This window comes from Onychomys torridus, chromosome 17 (genome assembly GCF_903995425.1).
Source record: "Onychomys torridus chromosome 17, mOncTor1.1, whole genome shotgun sequence".
NCBI classification, from domain to species: Eukaryota; Metazoa; Chordata; class Mammalia; order Rodentia; family Cricetidae; genus Onychomys; species Onychomys torridus.
In genome coordinates, this window is record NC_050459.1 from 7798133 (window position 1) to 7815511 (window position 17379).

At 45.4% G+C, this 17379-nt stretch overlaps 1 long non-coding RNA gene across 1 annotated transcript; it reads right to left on the bottom strand.

The window, feature by feature from the left end:
• Positions 1 to 9210: 9210 nt before the first annotated feature.
• LOC118568942 lies at positions 9211 to 17162 on the bottom strand. The gene is made up of 3 exons (XR_004943004.1): positions 16985 to 17162; positions 13789 to 13890; positions 9211 to 9751 (listed from the first exon to the last, which is right to left on the bottom strand). It is a non-coding gene; the product is annotated as an uncharacterized LOC118568942 (long non-coding RNA).
• Between the last annotated feature and the right edge of the window lie 217 nt (positions 17163 to 17379).

Below are 17379 nucleotides of genomic sequence, written 5' to 3' on the forward strand. Positions count from 1 at the left end.
CCCTTCCACAGGAGGATTTCCTCCACCATCCGTACAGGTCCTGAGCACAGCCCCAGCCTGACTCTTTCTTCTCAAGCAGAGGGCAGCCAGTAGGTCTACAGGACTTGTTGGCAGTAAGCACTGGATGTAAACTTGTTCCCTTCCCACAGACAACTTAAGTATAGCCAGGGAGAATCACTCAAGCCAGGAAGTGATTCAAATCACTCTTGAACGTTTGGGGAGATGTCTGATTGATGAACTGATTTCCAAGTGTTAACTGACACATCAATGAAGCAAATTAGATTGAGTCAAATATCTTTAGCTGTGAAAATTCCTCTTTGCTACACTGCATGCATAATGCCATGGCCTTTGGCCTCACACTTTACTCCTTAGCATCTAGATTACATAATCAGAACACAGTCGAGGACTCATATAAATGTGTAGCTATTGTAGTTTATGCACATAGCAGTATCTGTCACACAAACTAAATAAAAACATCAATATAGTTTACATTCATGTAACATTGAACAAATCCTATTATTGGTGATTTTTTTAATTGCTGCAGTCCATCTGTTCTATAAAATATGCAAGTATCCAAAACCATGAGGACGAAGAAATCTCAATGGTAGGGGAACAAATGCACCCTGGAATGTTAAGGACACAAAAGAAACAGAAATGAATGCAACATTATTGGGGTTCAGTAAATAAACCAACTAGGGTGAGGGCAGGAAGCCGCCAAGGATGCAGAGTTCACAGTCAACAGTAGCCACTGTCTCAAGCACTGTGTGCCCAGAAACAACAGAAAGCTGTGAAATGGAGCCTTTCACAGTGGGAGGCCAGGGTCCTTCCTTCCATATACTGTTGTGTGTTTTCTGTAGTAACTGTAACTGCATCTGTTCACTGGAACAATGTACCAGACAGAAGCATGGGAAGGGAAGGAGGACTTGTTTTTACTCAGTATAGGAGATACATTCTATCATGATGGGAGCCTGAGGACCTGAAAACACAGGCCAGCCCACAGGCCAGCCCACAGGCCAGCCCATTCCTCTCTAGTGTGTCTCTATGGCTCCACATCTGCCTGCTAACCCCTGTGTGCAAAAGGTAGCATCCCCATGTGGGAACCAAAGCTAAGAGCGCACGAGGCTGTGGAGGACATTTCAAACTATCACAGCATTATCAACGAAAACAAAGTTACAGTTGATACAAGGGGCCCTCTGTGTATTCAAAATTAAACCAATGAAACAGAACCAATTCTGTCCTTCACAAATGAAAGGAAAAAATACAGTAACCGAGTGGGGAGAAAGGCACTGCAGCCTACACATTGGCCGCAAATTTAGTTAAGTAGCAGGCTTCCAGATGATTACCTAGTGATTTGTATTTGCTGTGTGGCAAACAGAACCTTATGGGAAGAGTCTGGCTTTGGAAAATATTTGTTAATACAAATATGGGGGAGGATGAGATGAAAGGAGAGGGGATATGAATGTCACCCTTCATATGCTGTCTTCAAATTCCTTATTTTGCCATATTCAGGGAAGCTCTTAAGCTAAATTGACCTGTGGTGGGCCATCAGCTGTTATAAGTGACCGGCTATGAAAGAGCATGGCATGTCTGTAACCTGGTGTCTCTGCCAACCCTCCTAATTTGTCTTGTATTCACACATGACACACTACCTGAGCACAAGGTCATAGTGACAGTAGCAGGCCCACTGGCTTCCTACTCCATCAGGAGTGTAGTGTAGGTAGGAGGTTTCCTGTGTCCCGCCAGTCCCACAGCCGCTTGGTCCCAAGTAAACACTCAGAGGCTTGTATTAATTACAATCTATATGTCCTATGGCTTCAGCTTCTTGCTCACTACCTCTCTCATCTTAAGTTAACCCATTTCTTCATCTATATGTTGCCACGTGGCTGTGGAGTTACCAGTCTGCTGGCATCTTGTTGCTCCTTGGGCAGCAGGCTGATGTGTCCTCCATTCTGCCTTTCTCTTCTCCGTCTCTCTGCTTGGATTTCCCACCTGCCTCTTAGCTGCCTTGCCATAGGCCAAAGCAGCTTGTTTATTAACCAATGGGAACAGCATACAGAAAGACACCCCCAGCAGAGTAGCTCTTGTATCCTAGAGCCCCACCCCTACAAGTAATAAATGAGTACTGGAAATTGGGGGTCAACTTAGGAATTCTTTACAGGCCCAGTTCTCGGTTCCCCTCCTCTGTTTCCCTTCGTCATGAGTTATCAGCTCCCATCACAGCAGCCTCCCTGCTCCTGCTTCCCTTCGCCACCTAGGGCCTGCTGACAGTGGGACCGGACAATTTGAGTGAAGCCCTGTTTTCTCTAGGTTTCTTGTCCACCATGGAAAGTCTCACTTGCTGACAATTACATGGCTTTGGGTGAATTATTCGGTTCTATTTAGTCATGATCAACTCCAAAATCTTGCATAAGAGTTATTTTGCTGTTTCCCCATTCTTCCCAATACTTGGAATCTTAAGTCACGAAAAAAAAAGACCAAACAAACAAACAAAAAAAAAACCAAACAAACAAAAAACACCATAATGATTAAAGAGACTCAATTAAACTGTTAACAAATCTTGCCACTCAAACTTGAATCACCCAAAGAAGTGAAAGGCCACCAGGTTGCAAAAGAGCAAGTGGACTAATGTGGTGTTTTTGGATGCTATCTGCCAGAAATGAGATCGTACCATTCCCTTCCTCAGTCCTGTGCATGAGTCTATGGCATGGCTGTTTGCACAGGCAAATGAATTTGCAAAATCAGACCCCGTCTTTCAGTCTCTGCTGCCTTAGCTACAAATATCAACAGAGCCAGCAAACAAACAACTCTCCAAGGAGCCTTCCAGCAAGCTCTGCTCACATCTTTGGATTCCTTTGGGAAGAATTATACAACCATTGTTTATTCATCCATCCGTTAACTAAATCAATAAATATGTATTGAGCACCAACTGTGAGCAAGGCGCTGTGCTGGATGCTTGGGAACACACAACAGTGTGTAAAATACAGCTCTACCGTCTTGGGTATGCTAGGGAGCAATAGACTGCACATGCCACTGTTCACAGAACGATGGAGAAGGTAAATCTCACCTTAAGGAAATCCGCCTGACCTCCATGGGGAGTTCAGGGCAGGGAGGGCAAGCTCCACTCTCCCAGGAGACTTTAACTTGCCTGTCACTGTAGCTCCCTTATCCAGAGCAAACAGCAGGAAAAACTAGGGTGAGTTCCTGGGTGGTCTTCCTGCCCTTCTGCCCTGAGCAATGAATTCTCTCTGCCACACACAATAAGCATAAAAGTTTAAAAGTCATGGTCTGATTATTGTAAAACTCTTGGGTAACCTCCTGTTTCCTTTTAGAATCAAGAGCAGAACTGTTTCCATGCCTACATCATCAGGGAGAATCTGGTCCCTGCCAGCCTTTCTCTCATAACCGTGCCAGGTTTATACCCTGCCACTGGTTCTGTGGTATACTCAGATGGCGTCAAGAACCTTGGGTCTTTGATGTGTGGCCTATGCATCCTCTTAATACTTCTCAATACTGTTCCTCCCCACCTGTAATGCCCTCTATGACTGCATCAAACTTCAAACACTCCCCTCTCAACTCAAAGTAACTACTGAGGGAAAATTCTTCAAGGCACCAGACTGAATCCCATTATGTCTTCTTAACTCGTCCAACATTCTTGGGGTGGAAACTCCTACTTTAGTTAGACATACATATGCATAAATGAATTCTTGAAATACCGGAAGCTTAAACAACAGGGCTCTATCTTGTTGCTCAAAGAGCTGAGCAGAGCCAACTGGAACTCTGAAGGATCCAGGCTCCTCCGAGAATCTCACTTTACTCAAACACAACTTCTGCCTTCCACAGAGCTGTTCACGATGGCCAACCTGCCTTCAGCAGTCAAAATGAATTCCAAGAGACTCTGCAGGGAAAGTCACAACCTGGCTTTAGATGATTCTTTGCATGGTTAGACCTGGTGTTTGAACTTGCAAGCCATTGGCTAGAACTTATTCACACACCACACCTTGTGTCAAGGCATTCTGGGAAATGTAGTCTATGGCTTGTTGCCCGGTTATAAATGAAGAAGTGAAGGAGTTAAGTTGCCGCTGGAAAGTTCACTGCAAAGCATTTTGTCTGAACTGTATGCTACTTGTGGTCAGAGGCTGTGGAACTTTGCCCGCACTGTATTCCCAGCACACTGTAGGTAAGTGTTTGCTGAACCAGAGGTTGGAGAATCGGATGAACTGAATATGTGAAGGGATGTTCTAAGGGTGTACACAAAGGATTCGGATTGGAGGGTATGATAGTCTGAATGAACATGCCCCTCATATATTAGAATACTTGATCCCCAGTTGGTGGAGCTATTTGGAAAGATTAGGAGGTGTGGTCTTGTTGGAGGAGGTGTGTCACTGGAGCATAGGCTTTGAGGTTTTCGAAGATTCCCACCATTCTCAGCGTGCATTCTCTGTCTCTGCATGTGGATCAAAACGTGAGCTCTCACTTGTTCCCACTGCCATGACTCAGCTCCACCATCACAGTCTCTCACCCTCGGAAACCATAGCCCAATTAAACACCTTTTAAAAATAAGTTGTCTTCATTACAGCGTCTTAGCACAGCAGTAGAAAAGCGCCCTCTCAAAGTATGATTTGAAATGGGGAGAAAGGATTGGCTCATTTCCCTCACAAAAAAGTAAGACAGTCACATTCCACATGCCTGTAAGATGGCTCGGTAGGTAGAAGTGTTTGCGCCCAAGCCTAATGACCTGAGTTCAACCCCTCAATCCCTGTGACCCAAATGGTTGCAGGAAATAATGAACCGCCACAAGGTGCCCTCTGACTTCCATACACATACTGTGGTACAGATGTACCCCCATACATATACTTGCACAAGCAACAAAATTGAAAAATGATTTAAAGCTAGACATACATATTAAGCCATGAAAATTATTATGTGTAAGGGGTAAAGTGGAGAAGAATGGAGACAGAAGCAAGTCACGAGGAGCGTGCGTTGACTTGGGGAAGTGACTGATACCTTGAGCTACACAGCACTGTCTGGCAATCATGCTAGTGCTGGGACAAACCACTGGTCAGCTTGGTGGCCATTAAGGATCCTGGGGCATCTTGTCCAACTTGTCCCAAAATCCAGGCAAAACCTTAATGATGAGTGCAGTCCTCGGTCAGATAAAATGTCCGCATGAACTTGGCAGCCGCAACCCCCTGAGCTTGGCGTCATTCGGCTTCATTTTCCCCTTCTCCCCTCTGTCACCTGCTCACCCACACAATGATTGCTCAAGTCTCCGTGACTCCTCAACCTTGATCTTCAAAGGGGAACTAGAGTGACGGCCAACCTCCCGCTTCTCTCTGCAGTTTCGGCTGCCTATCTCTTCAGAAGTCATGGTTCCTCTTCTCCATCCGCACCCACCCCTTCACCTCTACCTGCACACACCATGCTCTCTCTTGTGTTTGGGTTTACTAATTTATTTTTTATTCCTTATTTCATCCAACAGACACCCTGTCCCTTTGCTCTCATAAAGGGGAAGACATCCAGGTGAGCTCTGGACCGGTTGCCCGCTTCCCCACCTTGCCTGTTCCCAGCTCTTGCATACAGGCTTCTGTCCCCTCAGCCTTAGGAGATGTTCCTCTCCAGAAGCCACTGCGACAGCCGCTGCAGATCCCAGCTACCTCACTTTCCTTACCACATCCTGGCCACCCTGGACACAAAGTTCTCCTGATCACATTTCTCCCCATTCCCAGCATGCTCATGTTCACATTCTCCCCACACTAGCCTCCAAACACTGAACCTGGATAGGAGTCCTTCACTATAATACAAATTATTATATATATATATATATAATAATTTGTATTATAATACAAATTATAGTCGCCTACAAAGGTGACTCATTTTTGTCCAGTGACTTTAAACATTATCTACATACCAAAGACTAGTGCTTATTTGCTCTAGATCTGACCTCCAACATGAAGGAACCAAGAATCTGTCTTTCTGTCTGTCATTTCCGATTGTCCGTCATGCTCAGTGCCCCCTGCTGTCCTCCTGAGGGGCTCCAGTCAGCTGGGAAGTTTCCATTCATGGTCTATATTTATCATTTCTGTCCAATACATCAGCATGTTATGATGTCATCCACAGGGTACTTTAGGGAAGCATCTTTCAACTCTGCCCCCACTGTTTACAAATCTGACGTATGAGTGTGCTGTAAACAGGAAAACCTTGTACCTAAGCCTACTACTGGCTGGTACAGGCCCAGCAAGCTAGTTCAATCAGTCAAGTCCTTTACCCTGGCACCCAATTCTTCCTCTTAGCAGAAGTTAATTTCAGGTCTATACCCTAACCAGCCATGTTCCCTCATTGAAGGAAGGTGCCAGATACTCTCTCATCAAACTCATAGCTTTGGGAAGTTATTCAGAATACCCAAGCAATGTCTTTGACAGTTGGTTTTGTATTTGTAGAATCAACAAATGATTCTATTAAGTGATATCCCATGTTCTCAGATTCTTCAGGACTTAGATGAAGGAGATTCTCTCCGGTCTGGGTTCACCTGTGGTGCTTTTAGCATATATAATCTAGTCCCTACCCAGGTAGAGAGTTCTGGGGCCAGCACCACACTCACCTTGAAGCCCACAAGGAGTACACAGGCTTTGGCTTATGCATGTTTTCTAAGAAATCCCAAAAGTTAAAAGCTCATTTAATTTGGTTATCTTGCCTTAGAAGTTATTCTTCTAAACAGCCAACCTATTTTTAAATAACCTGATGTTAAGAAACATGCTTGCTGTTGTCAGTATGTGGTAACCTAGAGATTCGTGTATCAGCAGGAGAAAGAGCTGGCTTCAGCCTTGATTGTTAATTCAGTGAAAATAGTCCCAATTACTAGAGTTTTATCTTATCAAATTGTGCATTTTATCTTATCAAATTGTGCCTAACCAAAAATTGTTTTACTTAAGATACAGTGTTTGTTTATTAAATATTGGCTTATATTGTTACTATTTAAAACAAACATACAAAGTTCATCATATTAAAAGGAATATCCCTTAGACCCCTTCTGTTTAGATTTATTCCTCAGATGCTGACTTTGACTTCTTTTACAAAACTTCCAGGTGCTTGTCCTTACACAGGGGTCTGATGTAACAAACAGCTAATTACAGTGACCTTATCCTTCTACAGAACTCTGGCCATGGTCCAGCCAGCTGTACAATTGCAGTTAACCTTATGTTAACTCTATATTTAACCCTATGTTATATTGACTCATGTTAATCTTGATGTTATTGTTTTCTGCATGCAGCTTTATAAAAACAAAGTTGTACAGTTATTACCTCCTGTCTTATGTTCTGGATCTTTGCCAACTGTCAAATGTCTTCATGGCTCCTTGGGTGGGACCTCCTTTGAGACAGTTTGACCCCTGCTCCCCTCAGTGCCCTTCTGCTAGCCTTGAAGCAGTTATCAGGAGATGATACCTCCAAACCCCTGAAATAAGTGCAGGTGACCTCTAAAACAGACTAATGGGCCAAAGACCATCTAACTCATCCCTCTTCTTGCCACTCTGACCATGGACTTGGGACTCAGAACTGAAACATCTGGACTGAGCCTTCCTTGCATCAGTTCATCTCTGTCTCTCTCACCAGCTCAGATCAGCTTAACAGCCTCAGGACCAGCTGGACCCCATGACTGCTGCAGTACTCCACAGGTAAAAGGGACTAGACGTGACTCCTGCTAAGGATGGGATCTAGGTCCACCCCGAACAATGCTGCTCCCAGGCCAACAAATCCTAGCTGGTTTAAAATGAGACCTAGAGACAGAACTGGAGTCTAAAGATGCAGGGACAAAACAAAAAATTGCTTCTGATTTCTCTGGTTCTGGCTCCTCCCCTGGGTCACTTTTCCTCCTTATTATCCCCACACCTATGTTTTTACCTTGTCTTTAAATGTCTTACTTACTAAACTTCACCCTGTTCTAAACAAAGTGTTCCACACAAGCTCTCCCAATGCTCTCGCCCTACAATAGCTCCATGTGTTCCCAATACATCATCAAAAAGACCCTTTAGATGCTGCAGAGAACTCTGGCACAAAGGCCTTCATCCTAGTCACCCGGGGACACCATTCTTTAAAATCAGTCCTCTGTTTTCTCCTGTCCCCTTCCTTCGCTGCTCTGTGGTTCCCACCACTTCTGCTGGCTCATTTTGGTGCAGCAGTCCAGCTTGAAAAGCAGCCATAGAGTTGATTCGAGGTGATAGTGACCAGTCACATTGCAGTCCAGCAGGTGTTTAACAAATGTTTGTTTGCTGAACCCATAAGGGTCCATTCTGCTTGTCCTTGACAGGTGTGTTCAGTGCACTTCCAGGGAAGGAACGAGAAGAGACTACATGAAGTTCTTTAAATTCCTCTGATCTGGGTTCTAGGGAGCCAGACAGATGCAGCAATGATGCACGTGGGTGAGTGACCCTGGGTCGTGAGTCCACGCAGCCGCCCTGAAACTTTGCAATCAGCAGGATCATCTAGGCTCTTGGAATAACACACTCCTCCCTGCAAGGATATGCGACCCCCTGCATGAAACCTGAACACTAAGAAAGACTCAGAAGTAGGAGTAGGAGAGCGTAAGGGGAACCACGTAATGGGGTGACTATGAACACAGTGTGTTGTGCGCGTTTGTGAACCAGACAACACAGCATTTGGTTTCAGGTGACACCCGCAGCTGAAGGTTGAAAGCCAAGCACAGGCAATGGGATGCACTTTCTTCCTGGTCACAGCAGAGTACAGCAGACAGATGTGGGACAGGGCTGATGGGCTGTTTCATGATGCTCAGTGTGATTCGGGGGAGATTTAATGCAGTTTCAGACAGTTCTCGTTTAGCAAAATCCTCTGGAGCCTCTGCAGCCTTAGGTCCGGCAGCAGAACGTGGGGAACTATTGTAACTTCCCCACTGTAGCTATGAGCTGGATTTCTTGGAAATAGTCCTCTGCAATGATATTTTATGTTTCCAAACATACTTTGTTATTATGTTAGGCTAGATCTGGATGGCTTTCAGACTGTTCCACATCATTCTGGGGAAAGAAAAAAAAAAAGGAATATGAGGCGGGTATGTCTGATGTTTTCAGACTGGCTTCCTAATTCTCTATGAAAAATGTGTTCTTCGGGTCCTTAAACCCAGCACCTGGGAAGCAGAGGCAGGTGCATGGCAGAGTTCAGGGCCAGCAGGATCTACATAGTGAGCTACAGGCAAGCCAAATGATACATAGAGAAACTCCACCTAACAACAGAAACAAAAACCGGAGTGTGTCCTGGGAAGGTTTTTTTCGACTCAAACAGGCTTCTCCCCCTCTTGGACACCCACTGCCTTCTCTGCGGAGTGCTCAGGAAGCAAATGGTGACAGTGCCACAGGAAAGTGATTCTGACATCATCACCAAGCAAGTCTCCTGGAATCCCTGTGCCTGTTTCCTCTCTGGTGGTGAGAGAGATCCTGTATGATGATTCCAGGGTGCCCTGCGACACAAGAGCCACAGCTGCCTGGAGTGTGATCGAAGTTAGCTAGAGAACATCTGCAGAGAGCCTGGAATGAATCTGTCTGCACATAGTGAGACAAAAGCCACACCGGGACCACAGCCGACAGGCTTCACAGGCAGGGACTACGTGAACCCACTTCCACCCTGAACCCCGCATTGGGCAGACTCTGAACACATTGAATCTTGGCACTGCTGAGGGCCAGCAGGCAAGCCTGGAGTCGGGTGATGCTGGAAGGCTGAATCCTCCCGTGGTAGAGACAAAGGACATCCTGGATGGGGACAAAGGATACAATTAGAAAAGATCAGCGATTAATTTTTAAATACAACTTTGCTCTTAAACACACTTTCTTTGACAATATTCATGCTACTTTCTCCCATAAAAATACCAGATAATGACCTTCTATTTTGGGTGCGTGCACTTTGCTTTGCTTCTATTAATGAATTATTCTTGGAAACATTGAGAATCTTTGAAAGTATAATTTCAGTAGCAGAAAAAAAAATCTAGTTATAATTTGAAATTCAAGAGTGGGTTATTTCTGCATTTCTACTAACACTTCTACTTCAGGGGGAGGGAGACTGGGTGACTCTGGTATCCATACTGCTGTGCTGTGGGATGTCTTTCTGTATGCTGTGAATATGTGTGGCTCCCACTGGATAATAAATAAAGCTGTTTTGGCCTATGGCAAGAAAGCTTACAGCCAGGCAGTATATCCAAGCAGAGATACAGAGAAAAAGAACGGGCAGAATCAAGAGAAACCAGCCACCAACCAAGGAGCAACAAGATGCCAGCAGACTGGTAACACCATGGCCATGTGGCAACACATAGGTTGATAGGAATTGGTTAATTTAAGATATAAGAGCTGGCTAACAAGAAGCTGAAGCTATAGGTCATATAGTTTGCAATTAATATAAGCCTCTGAGTGATTCTTTTATAAGCAGCTGTGGGACCGTGGATGGGAGAGATTCATCTGGACTGTTGGGCAAGGCAGGCCCTGGCTACATGGCTGCAAGATCATTTCTTTGAATATGTTGCTCCGAACTTTTCTGACTTATTGTGTTCAGACCCTAATCAGACTACAAGCTGTTCAGGCTGAGAATTATACCACACAGCTTCAACTTGTGTCTTTCAAAAAGGATGAGGCTGTGGTCAACAACAGATGCTTCTTAAGAGCCAGTCTCTTAACAACTTGGACGTTAAGATAGTAGGGTTTGCTTTAAGAAGACAGCCGATCAGAGATGGAAATCCAGTTCTGAGAGACAGACCGCCCGCCTGCTGGGAGCTCCCACCTTGAAGCACAGGAGGAGCAGGCACCAGATGGACATGCCACCTGTGCTTCACCTTGCTGACGAAGTTGCTCGGCTTCCCGTATGTTTAGTGACCATGTGGATGGACCTTTACCAGGCGATGCATTGTGTTTTGACTCTGTCTATTGGCTTCCGTGTTTCTGTTGATTTCCAAGGCTTGCTCACACCCTCCCATATAAGCAGGACAGACATTGTCTAGCTTCACACATTTTCACATGCTTGTGCCAAGGATCCAGACAGCAGCTGTGTCAGCTGTATCTCTGAATTCTCTTTTTGTGTGTGCTCTTTTCTAATACAAGTCACACAGAATGAATAAAAGAGGCAGGAACCTCACCCTGCCTCTTGTGCATCTGGGCCCTTCCACTACCCTTTGAGGACACCACAGGAACAGGGCATGACCAGCCACCAGGGCCTGGTGTAAATCCTATCTGACTTCCATGGGAACTGGATAATGCAGCCACACTGCCTGGGAGCTGTCAGGTTCCTGCTTGAAGCCTCCAGATCAATAGACAGATGGGCTGACTGGATAGGCTGCTTCTAACTGATTTACTTTCTAAGATGGCTGCTGTAACTGGAGAGAGGCTGCTGTGGTCCGGTTATTTTAATCTAGGCTGAGGGGGCTCTCTGACAAATAAATTAACACTTCATTTCTCACTAATACCATTTGCATCTGAATGAACTTTGCAGACCTCTCTCATCTCAGCAAGAAAAGAGGATTCCTTATTGAAGAGCCTCAGAGGCACTTGCTTTTGGCAGCTCACAGGGAAGAATAATTTCCCTGGAAGAGACCCTGACCACAGAGCCACTTAGCTGGCTGTTGAGAAAACCAGAGTGTGATCTCGCATTCTTCCAAGCCCTCCTTACACACACACACACACACACACACACACACACACACAAACACACACACACACAAACACACACACACACACACACACACACACACACACACACACACACACACACACAAACATGGTGGCTCCTATGTGCACACTTCACATAGATGGTGAAGGCTGAGGTCACTCTTGAGCTGGCCCAGCATGGGCCTGCATGGGGCTCTGAACCCTCTGGACAGGGCTGCATGTATTCAATCTACATGCTTCCTTTTCCAGCGAGGTATGCCATATCCATCTACTGGTAAGCATCCTTTCCTTTCATAAGGATCATATTCTAAACAAACAAATGTATCACGTCTCTCAGATCAATATGTCCTCAAGCTCATGGCTATCAAAGTTATGGAAATGTATTTTGTACATCTTCAATGTTCTGCTGAAAATCAATAAAAATCCATTATCTCATATTTCAAGGGCTATGCTCGAGAGCAACGGTAGAAATAAATCTCTCCAAAGGAAAAAAAAATGAACTGTCTTACACAATTACTAATTATTGATATTTACTTCTTGTACCATTCCACCTGGTGGGCAATTATTGGTAATTAAATGTACAGCAGATGTGCCTCAAAGGAAAAGAAATGTGAAACTGTGAGAAGAAGACTTGGCATTGGTACTGCCAGACGTCTGGGTGCACATCAGGATTTTAAGTGAGAGACGCTGGGTCAATATTTTTTGTCACTGCTTCTGAATATTGACTGATTTTCAAAAATGTGTATCAGGGCACCACATAATGTGAAAGTAAAGAAAAGCACAATTGGCACCGTAGCAGCCTAAAACCATGCCTGGTTTAGACAAACGAGTCATAAGAAGCCTTGCTGTGTGGAGACGAATGTCCAACAGAACTTGGGAAATCCGTCTGTACAAAGCACTTTGACCCCGTGAAGTGATGGTGGGTTGGAAATGACAGTTCTTAGAGCTGAGAGCAGCTGCCCAGGAAAGCTCTGCTCATCCCACCCAGGGGCCACCACCCACATGGGCATTGTAGAAGGAGGCCCCAGGTGAGACACAGGTGTGTGCGGATGTGTACAGGTATGTCTAGAGGCCAGAAGTCAAACATAAGCATCTTCTGTAGTTGCTCTCCACCTTGTGCTCACACTTAACAACCTGGAGCTTTCCTCCTTAGACTGGCTGACTGGGGAGCTCCAGGCATCTGCCTGTCTTTGTCCCACCAGCACTAGGGGCTATAGTCACAAACAACCACACCTGCTTTGTTGGTTGTAGGCACGCACCGCCACACCAATTTTGTTTTCTTTGCCTTAATTTGAGTCCTCACATGAGCTTGTATCCCAAGAGCTTTACCTACTAAACCGTCTCCCAGTTTCCCAGGTATGTGTTTAGCTGACAGAGTCTCAGCAGCCAGAGGAAGGTCACAGGGTCGGGAAAGGCTATACTGAGGCTTGAGCCTGGAGGCTTTGATGCTTGGGAACTCCACACATACTCATCATATCTCCATCACCTGTGGTCTTGGGTATTGGTCCCTTTCAACACGGCACAGTGCTTATAAACAAAACACAGGAAGAGGCAAGACATATCCTGACGTCAAAATGATGAGCCATTTCTGTCCCTCAACAGATCCAAATCTGTTACACATAGTCAGGCATCTACTGAGTCACCCAAGAGACAGGTACTAAACTGTACACGGCATGGCATGGGACTTGGGGGGGTCCCGCCAGGGCCTGTCTCTAAGACAAAGGGAAGAAAGTGATGGCCAGGGCACACAGAACCACTGACAACCCACATGAGCGACCCTCGGGTCCCTGAGATGAAAGCTTAACCACTGAAAGCTTCCTGCCTCCCAGAGCCAGGGCAGCCCTTGCGATGACATAGTGCGCTCAGTATGTTGCTCACACATTTGGGGAGACGCAAGTGGTTTGTTAACACCACGAAGACGACACACTCATCTGTGCACACTGCACAATGTGTGACAGTGGTGGTGCATGACTCTTTTCTGATTCATGTGTTTCCTGGTCTACACTTTTTATCACAATTTTAGAGTGAACTTCCACTTATAAAAATGACCTTTAGTGTAAAACAGTCAGCCCTGGGATATGGGCTGTGTCTTGTGTGTCTCGGGTCCTTAGGTTTGGGTTCTGCTGTCTCAGACTTACACAACATTCTCTTGGGATCAGTGGAATCCCACTGTGGTTCCTGAGCCTTCCAACTCCGCTGACAGTGTCCTCACCAGCATCGGCTCCTATTCCATGGTTATACTGAAACAAAATGAAGCGTGATGAGGACTATGAATGTGGAAACCAGGGACTATCCTTTTCCTACAGCAGGTAGACCAGTTTCTCCATGTGCATGATGCTGTCTTTCACAGTGACAGAATTGTTTACATGAACACGTTGCTGGGATCACAGTGTCTCCCTCAGGCAGTACATAGACTGATTCTGAAGAGGATTCTGTCTTAGTTTTCCATGTTCATAGGAAGCCTCTAGGGGTAGATGGTGGTAGATTTGGTTTTGAAAAAGAGATAGCAGCTTGGTCTCACCAATCACAGAGTGGAAATATTCTGTGAAGGAAAGATTGCATGTTCAACACCAAGAAGTCTTGGAAAAGTTGACCACATGGACAGCTCGGAAGAGGACCATGAAATGTTCTGGCAGGAATATCAAGTTCAAATTTATCTCAGAGCAATATATGAAGCCACTGAAAGATTCAAAACAGAGGAAGGTGCCGTTAGACACAGGCGTTCAAATGAAAACCAGACTGGTCACCAAGGCTGATGAAAGGAAGAAGATGATCTTTGACAGGGACCCTGTGACTGGAGACCCATGGAGGAGAGAGGCAGAACCAGGACAAGCCATGGAATTCCTACTGAAATCCTGCATTGGAAAACCCAATGTGACTTCAGAGCAGAAAGGAAGATATAAACACATAGCGGGATTCAGCCTGGAGAGGGGAAGGTGTCTCCATCATATGCCTTATGGGATTCCCAAGGGAGGCTGGGATGGGCAGTAGACTGAACCAGCTACAGACAGCGGTGACAATAAGGTGAGAGGCAACTGAGGTGTGACAGCTGCTTCCTAGGAGCAGGTGCAATGTGCAAAGCTGAGGAGGCAACCCCAGGGAGTCCACAGGGAAAGTGGGTCTCTGGGAAGGATTTGTAGAGGACCCCCAAGAACGTGTAACAGAGCTCAGAAATACCGATGGGCGATCTTCTTTGGTCAACTGCTAAAAAAGTATTTCTATTGTTTTAAAATTTACACAGTATTTTGCTGATGCTAAAACTTGAAAGCAGAAAAACCTCATGTACAACAAAAATAATTTCCCTAGAATCCCAACGTTCTGAAACACCCACTCATCACCATTTCCATAGCCGCCTCAAGTACAAGCCGCTGTCTAACCCTAGAGTTACCTGGACAAGGGCAGCTTGAGAAACGATTGCATTGTACTTTGTCTGTAGTTGACTTTTCTATTTTCTTATGTAGAGATGTGGGCTTTTAGTTTTTGAGAAAAGATTCATTTACTAGTTTGATGCTGAGGACAGAGAAATGATGAACATCTCCATGGAGCATAGAAAATAGTTTCCTCTCTGAAGTAAATTATTTTATGATAGATATGTTTCTATTGAATTAAAAATAATTCTCCTTAAATTACTAAACACCATATAATGTGACCTTAAATTATTATAGGCCCAAGCTCAAAGGCAGCAACTTCTCAGCTCTATTAACAGTGAGATTTAGCCATTCTAAACCCATATTTGGAGAGACAATTTTGGAGCAACAGCTGTGTCTTTAGTTTGTGCCAAGTTCCTATTGTATGGAGGCTGACACTGTTTGTTATCTGATTGTCATGTCTCCCATTTCTAGAGACCTCTCTAGATTTCATTTTCAATGGCAATCTTAGACTATGTATCAGGCCTAATACTAAGTGCTGCTGAGGTCAACAAAACACAGGCTAAAATAGACTCATGGCTGTTCCTGACAGCCATGTGTCTATGCATGTAGCAAAGCCTCTATCCTTTTCTCAACTTGATCCCGTAAGGACCAAGGCAGCATGGGGACTGAGGACAGGGACCACGTTTTCCATATACTGTCATGTCATCTCATTTGCTTGGGATGCATTCCTCTAGGACATCCAGACTCCTGGGAGAGAGGGGAATGCTTCTCTGGAATAGCCACATGCACATTCTTTGAAGAATACGGAGTCCAGGGCCATAGAATGGTGCCTCCTGACTCCACTGTCGTGCACACCTTCCTGTCCACTGTGGGGCCTGTTCCAGCAGGATGGCATTCTGGACATTGCCATGCAGCACCTTTCACAAGACCTACACATATTTTAAAAAGGTGTCTTGAAATAACAGTGGAGGGAACATCCACATTCAGTGTTAGTGTTCCACACTGTTTTGTACAAAAGAGGTCTCTGGTTAACCCCCATGAACACAGCACAGACCATGTGTCTCAAATCTGTGTCAACTTTAGACAAAGACAATTAATTGTCCTGTCTATTAGCAGAGGGCCCAGGCATTGATCGAAGCAAACACTGAGATACACTGAGATGGTTTTGCTCTGTGTATAAATGAACCCAAGACACACATGTTCTAAAGCAGGTACGTACACGATGCCTTGTGCCTTGTACGCACATTACCAGGAAAGGGACAAACTTACTTCCCCGGTGCTCTTTGCAAACCAAGATCTACAGAAATAAATGCATTCAAATTTATGCTAATACCATCAAGCCCGCACACACACACACACACACACACACACACACACACACACACACACACACCAATAGCTACAAGAGCCATGCGAGCAGCACTCCCTTTGGAGAAGACAGCAGAGTCAGGCCCTCAGCACAGAAAAGCTGCAAAGGGCTTATGCCTTAAGCATAGGATTTTCATGTTTGCTGAGTCCACAATTTGAAAATATCCATCCTCCCCACTAATATTCATTCCTACACATCCTTTTAAATGCAAAATCTGAGGCAACTTAGTCGCATCATTGTTTGGATTCTGAGTTTTCGGGCATCTGCTTTAGAAATATGACGTTTGAAATAAACTATGGATAGGGAATTTCTTTGTCCTGCTTGCAAAGCAAATCCAGCTACAGAATGGTTTACTTTCTACAGTTGCCTGGAAAACCAGGTGGAAGGCTGTTACACAGAGCTCATGGGTAATGTGTAGGGAACTGCAAACCACATACACACACATACATATGTACACACATACACACACATATACGCATGTAAGCATGCACTCACATACACCCAGGCATGCACACACATACGCACACATACAACACATGTAAGCAGATACAGAGAGAGAGAGAGAGAGAGAGAGAGGCTACGGAGACAGCTCACCCTGCTAATTACACCACCAGCGAGGACAGTGCTGTTGTTCTCTTATGTTCCTCCTCCTGGGCCTCAGAGGCCCCGCAGCAGGGTGGTGCTTCAGGACTGTCTGGCCTGGGAGACCTTTCCGTCTGGGACACTACCATTCTGTCTAGACGGGGAGAGCCCATCTGCTCTGCTGTGACTCTCAGTGCCAAGAGCACCTCCCTCCAGCCCTCTGCCAACAGCCTCCTTTTGAGCACTGTGAGCTGCAAGCACGGGGCTGTCAAAACCATCCCTGGAGGAGGCCTGTGCTTCCCGCCACTGGCCTGCTCCTAGGCTGGAGCCCCTGCTCCTTTGTCCTCTTCAACTTAGGCCTTCTCCAAGGGGAGTGACAGCCACAAGCAAAGGCTGTTCTCAGTAGC